This window comes from Saccoglossus kowalevskii, chromosome 12 (assembly GCF_978046115.1).
Source record: "Saccoglossus kowalevskii chromosome 12, keSacKowa6.1, whole genome shotgun sequence".
NCBI classification, from domain to species: Eukaryota; Metazoa; Hemichordata; class Enteropneusta; family Harrimaniidae; genus Saccoglossus; species Saccoglossus kowalevskii.
Window position 1 is genome coordinate 33,490,722 of NC_140652.1, and position 12,401 is coordinate 33,503,122.

Below are 12,401 nucleotides of genomic sequence, written 5' to 3' on the forward strand. Positions count from 1 at the left end.
TAACCAGTCCATCTAGAATTGCAAGAAGTATACGGTAAGGTTTTGATGAAAGAAAACTCTTATCGAAATCGTTATTGTACATAACTTACATATTTTTGACTCCCGTGTGCGAAGCACAAAAGGGAGTCTTTGCAGTTACCCTGTATGTATGTATGTATGTATGGGTGTATGTATGTACATGTACTGAGAAGAGCTCCTACAAAAATTGTTTCTTTCGCGCTTTTGCTGCACCTTTGGATTCAAATCTGTGAACTACCATATCCGTGAACATTAACCGAACATTTTGGTACGTTTTTGGAGTTTACAGATCATTTATTGACGTATTATAGTCGTTTCTTATCTCGTGGACCTTTTCAGGTCCGCGAACAGCTGATTTCCAATATGGCGGCCGCCATGTTGTCTTCTGATAATGGTGATAACTTGTTTACTGGATTAACACCTAATCACGGGATCAAATGCGAATCTCTTCATGGTGTGGACATTGAAGCTTATGTACAGGCAATTGCAAACACGCTTGCACCACAAAATATTATTGCTGCAGCTCGAGTAAGTAGCAGAGTCGTTGTTTTTCTTGACACTGTGAAAGCAGTTGAAAAGGTGTGCTCTACTGGTTTTGCTATTGGGCATTCTAGTGTATATGTGGAGCCCCTGGTTAAGCCAGCAACAAAAGTTGTGTTATCGGGAGTTCCTCCGTTTCTACCGAATGATTTACTGAAAACTGAACTGTCACATTATGGTCGCACTGTTAGTGCTATCAGGTCAATCCCTTTGGGCTGCAAACAACCGACATTGAAACATGTTAAATCTTTTCGCCGACAAGTATTCATGATCTGCAATGATGGTGAACTCGATGGCGTAATCAATGTGCCATATAGGGGACAGATCTACCGTATATATTTATCAACTGATGATGTTACATGTTATAAATGCAACAAAAAAGGTCACATTAAACGAAATTGTAAAGACAACTCAAGAACAAAACAAACTTCAACAGTTGACAGCCAAATTGCAGTGGAAAGTAATGGAAACGCAAATGAATCACAAGATACTCTTAAGGACAATGTTGTAATACCCACGGATCATTTAGTGGATACTGAAGAAAATAAAAAACAGTCACAATGTAACGATGTAAATCAATCACTAGAAATGAACACTATTGAAATTGAAAAGAACTCGATTGCCACACTTCCAGGGAAAGACAAAAGACTTGACGTGTGCATAGACGATTGTAATGCTAATGAAGATACTAAAAATAACGCCAATACTGACAACATAACTGTACCCATGGTAACTGCAACAGGTGTGCCGATTAGTGAAACAGTTATTGCTGAGACTGATAACTCCACACTAACTGGAACAACTAACGACAAAGAGATGGTAGAAGCCTGCCCTTCGTTCTCAATGCCGCCGGGATTTAAATGTTCATTTACTGTCACCAGTGACGCAAATGAGGATACACGTACAACTAAACAAGGGATTGTACCAGTTAGAGTTGCAACAAAGGCAAAGGTACGAACGCCACCCGTGTTTTCACTGCCCAGTACCATTTCATGCTCTTCATTCGCATTTTCTGACAACACAAAACGTACATCAAACGTTTCGGAAGTTTTTAATACAAAAGACACTGTTCCTGCCGATATTTCAGACGATGGAGATGACATAGAATCTATGTCTTCTGATATATCAAACGTATCCTACATCACAAATGATGAAAATACAATTGAAAATGAAAGGCTATTATCAACGGAATCACTAAGGAATTTCCTAGAAGACTCCTTCAACTCGAAACGAATTATTGAACACGCAATTGAATTTTGCCCTGACTTGAAACTTCTAATTAGATCGCTAACATGTCTACGCAAAAGTACGGAAACTAACAGTAAGAATAAATTACGTATTCAACGAATTACATCGAAGCTTAACAAACATTATATCGAGGCATGTAAAAGTCGGGGAAAACAGAGAGCAGAAAGCACCAATGAAGAAATCCAAAAAAACATTACACTAAGACGTGGACAAAATTTTAAATAAAAATGAACAGTAATGAACTGAAAACGAAATTAAATAACTGATTGATTACTACTCTGTTATTATATACGTTATGTATTATAAGTTATATATATTTGAAATCATTTATATATCATTTACATATCCCGCTCGAGACATTGTACATATATGTTATTTGTATTTTTCATTTTAATTGCATTGTACATTATCAATTATAGTTTGTCCTTACCTGTACTGGTTGTAAACCACTTATTCGTTAACAATTAATTATTTGTTTACTTATGTATTACCATTACTATGCAATAGTTATGTAAATATTTCATAGTACTAGATTTTATAACTCGAGAATAAATACAATATCATGTATGTATGTATGTATGTATGTATGTATGTATGTATGTATGTATGTCACTTTTTTTGTTCCACCGTTATCTCAAAAACCACTAATCAAATTTTGATGAAACTTGGTACATAGATGCTCTGGGATAATGCGCAGAGTTGATTAGGTTTTGGTAAAAATCTATGAATATTAATTACCTAATTTGCATGATAATTAGCTGATTTTAGCTGTCCCAAGACTGTTCCACTGATATCTGAAGAACCACTCATTGGATTTTGATGAAATTTGGCACATGGATGCTCTGAACTAGTGCGCAGATTTGATTAGTTTTGGGTAAAAATCTATGAATATTAATTACCTAATTTGCATGATAATTAGGTGATTTTAAGCTGTTCTATGACTTTTCCACTGATTTTTGAAGAACCACTCATTGGATTTCAATGAAACTTGGCACATGGATGCTCTGAACTAATGCACAGATTTGATTAGTTTTTGGTAAAAATCTGTTAATATTATTAATTACCTAATTTACATAATGATTAATCAATTTTCAGCTTTTCCACTGATATCTCAAGTACTAATCATAACATTTCAATAAAACTTGGTACATAGGTGTCCTATGACACTGCACAGACCTGATGGTTTTTAGGGTAATATCAGTACATATTAATTACCTAATTTGCATAATTAATTAACTTTAGCTTTTGATATTTCGAGTAGTAATGATCACGTTTCAATGAAACTTGGTACATAGTTACTTGAGGACTGTGCAGAGACCTAATTAGTTTTTTGGTAAATATTTGTGCATATTAATCACCTTATTAGCATAATTAGTTAATTTTCAGCTTTTCACCTGATATCTCAAGTACTAATCATCACATTTCAATGAGACTTGCGACATAGATATTCTAGGACTATGCAGAGACCTAATTAATTTTGAGATAAAAAATTGTGCCTATTAATTACCTAATTTGCATAATTAGTTAATTTTTTGCTGTTCTATGGCTGTTGCACTGATGTCTAAAAACCACTCATTGGATTTCAATGAAACTTTTAAATGAACCTAAGAGTATGCACCATATTAGTTTTTGGTAAATATTTATGCTTCTTAATCACCTAATTAACATAATTAATTAATACTAATATCTCAAGTATTGATCATCACATTTGAATAAAACTTGGTACATAAATGCTCTAGGACAATAGACAGTCTGATTAATTTTGGGTTAAAATCTGTTCATATTAATTCTCTAATTAGCATAATAATTAATATTTTTGGTTCTAATCATATTCCAATGAAACTTGGTACTTTGTGCAGACCTTATTAGTTTTACACCTAAATCTGTTCATATTAGTTACCTTATTTGCATAATTAGTTTTCAGCTATTCCATCAATATCTCAAGTATAAGTAATTTTGAATTAATTTTTAATGTGTCTCGAAAACTCTCAGCACACAGGAGTTTTTTCTAAGCTTTCTTTGATTTATTACTTGTTGTTAGGAGTAGTGATAGTTCCTTGGCGCTTACGTTGAGTTACCGATGTCTAGCCTTCTATGTTTGGCCATGACGGTCCAACCATACAGTTAGAATGGAAAACAGCAGAGAAACAATATACCAATCTCGGTCAGTTGGTCACTCTTTTTACGTGCGTAATACATGAGAGTCATATCAAGAGGTCCATTGCATTTGCTTGGGATAGTAGGGTTTTGTTTTGTTTTGTAAGTTGTTTTATGGTCAACAGTTTATTCAGCTCAGCCATTAAGTCGGATATGAACTGTTTAGTCATAGTAGAATGGATTTACTCGTGCACACCGACCCGTCTGTACATAACAACCAGGACCTAATCAACCGCAAAGCACTGTTATCTTCTTACGTGAGGCAGCGTGAGTATCAACCTATTTCACTGCTTCATAGCCAGTTCTATTGATCCTACCACATTGAATGTCAATTAAAAGCATAGATTTGACTGGCATTTTTTTTATTTTGCCTTCTAGATGTAAATTAACGTTGGACATTACTATGCATAGAGAGCCAATAAAACATCAATAAGACATCATTTTTGTCTGACGTTTTCTTGGCCCAAATTGAATTTCGACCTAATTTTATAATTGCTCCCACACTCTTATTAACCCATTAATTATTTCAAATTATTCATTATAATAAATTTTATTTGATATAGATTAAACTGATTTTAGGAGATTTGTATATTTTTGCTAAAAAACATTGTAAATCAAAAGTTGATATGTCACATGATGATATCGGTAGATTTTGGTCCTCAGTGATATGATAGGGCCGATTGATCCTAAAATATTAAATTTTAACATCCGTTTTCCAGTACATCCAAGGGAATCACGAAAGTATTTGTTCAGGAGGATTATGGGTTGCATTGGCGCCCTTCCAGTATGGTGTACACAGCGATACAATTAGCAATGTTGAAAAATGGTTAAAAATAGCTTCCATGCCAACGTCATCGCTTTGACATGACGACCGAAACTTTGTAACTAGAATTTGTCTGTTCGACATACATGTCTCTATGGGTCCTGACCTTTCCAAAATGGTGTGATGACATTTGTCTATCAATATGGTGCCAACAATCTCACTGGCTCATAGACTAATATGGTACCAACAACCTCACTGGCTCATAGACTAATATGGTACCAACAACCTCACTGGCTCATAGACTAATATGGTACCAACAACCTCACTGGCTCATAGACTAATATGGTACCAACAACCTCACTGGCTCATTGACTAATATGGTACCAACAACCTCACTGGCTCATAGACTAATATGGTACCCACAATCTCACTGGCTCATAGACTAATATGGTACCAACAACCTCACTGGCTCATTGACTAATATGGTACCAACAACCTCACTGGCTCATTGACTAATATGGTACCAACAACCTCACTGGCTCATAGACTAATATGGTACCAACAACCTCACTGGCTCATCGACTAATATGGTACCAACAACCTCACTGGCTTATGGACTAATATGGTACCAACAACCTTACTGGCTCATTGACTAATATGGTATCAACAACCTCACTGGCTCATAGATTAATATGGTACCAACAACCTCACTGGCTCATAGACTAATATGGTACCAACAACCTCACTGGCTCATAGACTAATATGGTACCAACAACCTCACTGGCTCATTGACTAATATGGTACCAACAATCTCACTGGCTTATGGACTAATAGGGTACCAACAACCTCACTGGCTCATAGACTAATATGGTACCAACAACCTCACTGGCTCATACTAATGTGGTACCAACAACCTCACTGGCTTATAGACTAATATGGTACCAACAACCTCACTGGCTCAGACTAATATGGTACCAGCAATCTCACTGGCTCAGAGACTAATATGATACCAACAACCTCACTGGCTCATAGACTAATATGGTACCAACAACTTCACTGGCTTATGGACTAATAGGGTACCAACAACCTCACTGGCTCAGACTAATATGGTACCAACAAACTAACTGGCTCATAGACTAATATGGTACCAACAACCTCACTGGCTCAGACTAATATGGTACCAGCAATCTCACTGGCTCATAGACTAATATGGTACCAACAACCTCAATGGCTCATAGACTAATATGGTACCAACAACCTCACTGGCTCATTGACTAATATGGTACCAACAACCTCACTGGCTCATAGATTAATATGGTACCAGCAATCTCACTGGCTCATGGACTAATATGGTACCAACAACCTCACTGGCTCATAGACTAATATGGTACCAACAACCTCACTGGCTCATAGACTAATATGGTACCAACAACCTCACTGGCTCATTGACTAATATGGTACCAACAACCTCACTGGCTCATAGATTAATATGGTACCAGCAATCTCACTGGCTCATGGACTAATATGGTACCAACAACCTCACTGGCTCATATACTAATATGGTACCAACAACCTCACTGGCTCATTGACTAATATGGTACCAACAACCTCACTGGCTCATAGACTAATATGGTACCAACAACCTCACTGGCTTATAGACTAATATGGTACCAACAACCTCACTGGCTCATTGACTAATATGGTACCAACAACCTCACTGGCTCATAGACTAATATGGTACCAACAACCTCACTGGCTTATAGACTAATATGGTACCAACAACCTCACTGGCTTATGGACTAATAGGGTACCAACAACCTCACTGGCTCATTGACTAATATGGTACCAACAACCTCACTGGCTCATAGACTAATATGGTACCAACAACCTCACTGGCTCATAGACTAATATGGTACCAACAACCTCACTGGCTCATGGACTAATATGGTACCAACAACCTCACTGGCTTAGAGACTAATATGGTACCAACAACCTCACTGGCTCATAGACTAATATGGTACCAACAACCTCACTGGCTTATGGACTAATAGGGTACCAACAACCTCACTGGCTCATAGACTAATATGGTACCAACAACCTCACTGGATCAGACTAATATGGTACCAGCAATCTCACTGGCTCATGGACTAATATGGTACCAACAACCTCACTGGCTCATAGACTAATATGGTACCAACAACCTCACTGGCTCAGACAAATATGGTACCAGCAATCGCACTGGCTCATGGACTAATATGGTACCAACAACCTCACTGGCTCATAGACTAATATGGTACCAACAACCTCACTGGCTCATGGACTAATATGGTACCAACAACCTCACTGGCTCATGGACTAATATGGTACCAACAACCTCACTGGCTCATACACTAATATGGTACCAACAACCTCACTGGCTCATGGACTAATAAGGTACCAACATCCTCACTGGCTCAGTGACTAATATGGTACCAACAACCTCACTGGCTCATAGACTAATATGGTACCAACAACCTCACTGGCTCATAGATTAATATGGTACCAACAACCTCACTGGCTTATGGACTAATAGGGTACCAACAACCTCACTTGCTCATAGACTAATATGGTACCAACAACCTCACTGGCTCACAGACTAATATGGTACCAACAACCTCACTGGCTCATAGACTAATATGGTACCAACAACCTCACTGGCTCAGACTAATATGGTACCAACAACCTCACTGGCTCATTGACTAATATGGTTTCAACAACCTCACTGGCTCATACTAATATAGTACCAACAACCTCACTGGCTCATAGACTAATATGGTACCAACAACCTCACTGGCTCAGACAAATATGGTACCAGCAATCTCACTGGCTCATGGACTAATATGGTACCAACAACCTCACTGGCTCATAGACTAATATGGTACCAACAACCTCACTGGCTCATGGACTAATATGGTACCAACAACCTCACTGGCTCATAGACTAATATGGTACCAACAACCTCACTGGCTCATGGACTAATAAGGTACCAACATCCTCACTGGCTCAGTGACTAATATGGTACCAACAACCTCACTGGCTCATAGACTAATATGGTACCAACAACCTCACTGGCTCATAGATTAATATGGTACCAACAACCTCACTGGCTTATGGACTAATATGGTACCAACAACCTCACTTGCTCATAGACTAATATGGTACCAACAACCTCACTGGCTCACAGACTAATATGGTACCAACAACCTCACTGGCTCATAGACTAATATGGTACCAACAACCTCACTGGCTCAGACTAATATGGTACCAACAACCTCACTGGCTCATAGACTAATATGGTACCAACAACCTCACTGGCTCATAGACTAATATGGTACCAACAACCTCACTGGCTCATAGACTAATATGGTACCAACAACCTCACTGGCTCATAGACTAATATGGTACCAACAACCTCACTGGCTCATAGACTAATATGGTACCAACAACCTCACTGGCTTATGGACTAATAGGGTACCAACAACCTCACTGGCTCAGACTAATATGGTACCAACAACCTAACTGGCTCATAGACTAATATGGTACCAACAACCTCACTGGCTCAGACTAATATGGTACCAGCAATCTCACTGGCTCATAGACTAATATGGTACCAACAACCTCACTGGCTCATAGACTAATATGGTACCAACAACCTCACTGGCTTATGGACTAATAGGGTACCAACAACCTCACTGGCTCAGACTAATATGGTACCAGCAATCTCACTGGCTCATAGACTAATATGGTGCCAACGACCTCACTGGCTCAGACTAATATGGTACCAGCAATCTCACTGGCTCATAGACTAATATGGTACCAACAACCTCACTGGCTCATAGACTAATATGGTACCAACAACCTCACTGGCTCATACTAATATTGTACCAGCAATCTCACTGGCTTATGGACTAATAGAGTACCAACAACCTCACTGGCTCAGACTAATATGGTACCAGCAATCTCACTGGCTCATATACCAATATGGTACCAGCAATCTCACTGGCTCATAGACTAATATGGTACCAACAACCTCACTGACTTATGGACTAATAGGGTACCAACAACCTCACTGGCTCATACTAATATGGTACCAGCAATCTCACTGGCTTATGGACTAATAGAGTACCAACAACCTCACTGGCTCAGACTAATATGGTACCAGCAATCTCACTGGCTCATATACCAATATGGTACCAGCAATCTCACTGGCTCATAGACTAATATAGTACCAACAACCTCACTGGCTTATGGACTAATAGGGTACCAACAACCTCACTGGCTTATGGACTAATAGGGTACCAACAACCTCACTGGCTCATAGACTAATATGGTACCAACAACCTCACTGGCTCTTTGACTAATATGGTACCAACAACCTCACTGGCTCATACTAATATAGTACCAACAACCTCACTGGCTCATAGACTAATATGGTACCAACAACCTCACTGGCTCATAGACTAATATGGTACCAACAACCTCACTGGCTCATAGACTAATATGGTACCAACAACCTCACTGGCTCATAGACTAATATGGTACCAACAACCTCACTGGCTCATAGACTAATATGGTACCAACAACCTCACTGGCTTATGGACTAATAGGGTACCAACAACCTCACTGGCTCAGACTAATATGGTACCAACAACCTAACTGGCTCATAGACTAATATGGTACCAACATCCTCACTGGCTCAGACTAATATGGTACCAGCAATCTCACTGGCTCATAGACTAATATGGTACCAACAACCTCACTGGCTCATAGACTAATATGGTACCAACAACCTCACTGGCTTATGGACTAATAGGGTACCAACAACCTCACTGGTTCAGACTAATATGGTACCAGCAATCTCACTGGCTCATAGACTAATATGGTACCAACGACCTCACTGGCTCAGACTAATATGGTACCAGCAATCTCACTGGCTCATAGACTAATATGGTACCAACAACCTCACTGGCTCATAGACTAATATGGTACCAACAACCTCACTGGCTCATACTAATATTGTACCAGCAATCTCACTGGCTTATGGACTAATAGAGTACCAACAACCTCACTGGCTCAGACTAATATGGTACCAGCAATCTCACTGGCTCATATACCGATATGGTACCAGCAATCTCACAGGCTCTTAGACTAATATGGTACCAACAACCTCACTGACTTATGGACTAATAGGGTACCAACAACCTCACTGGCTCATACTAATATGGTACCAGCAATCTCACTGGCTTATGGACTAATAGAGTACCAACAACCTCACTGGCTCAGACTAATATGGTACCAGCAATCTCACTGGCTCATATACCAATATGGTACCAGCAATCTCACTGGCTCATAGACTAATATGGTACCAACAACCTCACTGGCTTATGGACTAATAGGGTACCAACAACCTCACTGGCGTATGGACTAATAGGGTACCAACAACCTCACTGGCTCATAGACTAATATGGTACCAACAACCTCACTGGCTCATTGACTAATATGGTACCAACAACCTCACTGGCTCAGACGAATATGGTACCAACAATCTCACTGGCTCATAGACTAATATGGTACTAACAACCTCACTGGCTCATAGATTAATAGGGTACCAAAAACCTCACTGGCTCATAGACTAATATGGTACCAGCAACCTCACTGGCTCATAGACTAATATGGTACCAACAACCTCACTGGCTCAGACTAATATGGTACCAGCAATCTCACTGGCTCATAGACTAATATGGTACCAACAACCTCACTGGCTCATAGACTAATATGGTACCAACAACCTCACTGGCTCATGGACTAATATGGTACCAACAACCTCACTGGCTCATAGACTAATATGGTACCAACAACCTCACTGGCTCATAGACTAATATGGTACCAACAACCTCACTGGCTCATAGACTAATATGGTACCAACAATCTCACTGGCTCATAGACTAATATGGTACCAACAACCTCACTGGCTCATAGACTAATATGGTACCAACAACCTCACTGGCTTATAGACTAATATGGTACCAACAACCTCACTGGCTCATAGACTAATATGGTACCAACAACCTCACTGGCTCATAGACTAATATGGTACCAACAATCTCACTGGCTAATAGACTAATATGGTACCAACAATCTCACTGGCTCATAGACTAATATGGTACCAACAATCTCACTGGCTCATAGACTAATATGGTACCAGCAATCTCACTGGCTCATAGACTAATATGGTACCAGCAATCTCACTGGCTCATAGACTAATATGGTACCAACAACCTAACTGGCTCATAGACTAATATGGTACCAACAACCTCACTGGCTCAGACTAATATGGTACCAGCAATCTCACTGGCTCATAGACTAATATGGTACCAACAACCTCACTGGCTCATAGACTAATATGGTACCAACAACCTCACTGGCTCATTGACTAATATGGTACCAACAACCTCACTGGCTCATAGATTAATATGGTACCAGCAATCTCACTGGCTCATGGACTAATATGGTACCAACACCCTCACTGGCTCATAGACTAATATGGTACCAACAACCTCACTGGCTCATAGACTAATATGGTACCAACAACCTCACTGGCTCATTGACTAATATGGTACCAACAACCTCACTGGCTCATAGATTAATATGGTACCAGCAATCTCACTGGCTCATGGACTAATATGGTACCAACAACCTCACTGGCTCATATACTAATATGGTACCAACAACCTCACTGGCTCATTGACTAATATGGTACCAACAACCTCACTGGCTCATAGACTAATATGGTACCAACAACCTCACTGGCTTATAGACTAATATGGTACCAACAACCTCACTGGCTCATTGACTAATATGGTACCAACAACCTCACTGGCTCATAGACTAATATGGTACCAACAACCTCACTGGCTTATAGACTAATATGGTACCAACAACCTCACTGGCTTATGGACTAATAGGGTACCAACAACCTCACTGGCTCATTGACTAATATGGTACCAACAACCTCACTGGCTCATAGACTAATATGGTACCAACAACCTCACTGGCTCATAGACTAATATGGTACCAACAACCTCACTGGCTCATGGACTAATATGGTACCAACAACCTCACTGGCTTAGAGACTAATATGGTACCAACAACCTCACTGGCTCATAGACTAATATGGTACCAACAACCTCACTGGCTTATGGACTAATAGGGTACCAACAACCTCACTGGCTCATAGACTAATATGGTACCAACAACTTCACTGGATCAGACTAATATGGTACCAGCAATCTCACTGGCTCATGGACTAATATGGTACCAACAACCTCACTGGCTCATAGACTAATATGGTACCAACAACCTCACTGGCTCAGACAAATATGGTACCAGCAATCGCACTGGCTCATGGACTAATATGGTACCAACAACCTCACTGGCTCATAGACTAATATGGTACCAACAACCTCACTGGCTCATGGACTAATATGGTACCAACAACCTCACTGGCTCATGGACTAATATGGTACCAACAACCTCACTGGCTCATAGACTAATATGGTACCAACAACCTCACTGGCTCATGGACTAATAAGGTACCAACATCCTCACTGGCTCAGTGACTAATATGGTACCAACA